Raw genomic sequence first — 1,393 nt, 5'->3', positions numbered from 1 at the left:
CTTCTTTAAGCTTAGGTGTATCACGCAATTCAAATTGTCCTTCTACTCGCAATCAACAACAGACGTCGAAACACTAGGTTTATATAGAGACAGTGATGAAATAATTAGCATAATAATAGAAATACTTTTTGTTGATTGGTCAATAGTTACGTAACCATTAGACAGAACACCTGGATAGTACTAAAAAATGTATACATTTCACTGTTTGTTGAGGGTATGTAAGTTTATCAGCAATGACCGGCGGTTTGTTTGTTTGTTTGTTTTATTGATTTTCCACACACAAATAAATACAATCACATTATAATATAATATACGATCAGAAAGAACTAAATTAGGATAATGTTGTGTGTGGATGGAGGCCTGAAGTTGATGGCGACAGCTGCTTGCCTCCAAATACAATGATTGAGTTCAAATCTAGACTATGACAGTAAAAATCCTTATTTTAGTGTATGGTCAGATCATAATGGATATATGTAGTCAACGAGTTACGAAACTCCAATACGATGAGTATTAAAATAAGATGCATTCCACTGCTACAAATTATGAAATGTTTTTTTATGGATTTATATAACATCCAAGTTCCTTCTGAAATATCTCGGCGGCTGCAGATGCAATTTGAGCGTGATACATTTACTATAATTTGGTACATGCTCTCTCCATTTATTTTCCTAGTCACGTGGGATCGTGAGGATTCTCCCTACTTTAGGCCACTCGTGATCCATGTGGTGGTTTATAGGCAAATACATAAACCCAAAACATTATCAAATTGTCACGCCCTTAAAAAAAATATTTCGTGAGGAAATACCCTTATTGACACCGATGCCATTAATTCTATTGGACATAAACTAGTCTTTAGCATGCATTTAACATAATTGAAACATTAATTGGATTCAGTGACAAATTTGTATATAACAACGTTAAATCCATAGGTTATAACGAAGAACATCATTGCCGCCCTCTATTCAACAAACATACAGTAGCTTGCACAGTTTGGAATAACTCTTAACTTTAAACTATGTTATCATACAATATGTTAGCAGTCTCATTTCAAGATTGGATGGCTACAATTTTATATCTGCACAATATTTAACAATTAACATCTATCAATAAAATATTTGAAATCAATAAATAACGATCTTCAATCAATAGCGATCTTCAATCAATAACGATACAACAATACTTGTAATTGAATGTTGATCCGTGCGCTGCAGTGGACACAAGTAACTCAAAATGTAGCCTATACTGTACGCCATCCAATTACAGTATGTGGATCAATGTGGTTTTATGGCAGTATACCAGAACCACACGCCTCATATCGGTTTGCAAGATGGTATGAAAGCGATAGTTTAGTTGCATGTTTAAACTTGACTTGTTTCCAAAACAAACACGAAAT

This window comes from Antedon mediterranea, chromosome 7 (genome assembly GCF_964355755.1).
Source record: "Antedon mediterranea chromosome 7, ecAntMedi1.1, whole genome shotgun sequence".
NCBI classification, from domain to species: Eukaryota; Metazoa; Echinodermata; class Crinoidea; order Comatulida; family Antedonidae; genus Antedon; species Antedon mediterranea.
Note: the sequence above shows the minus strand (reverse complement) of the source record.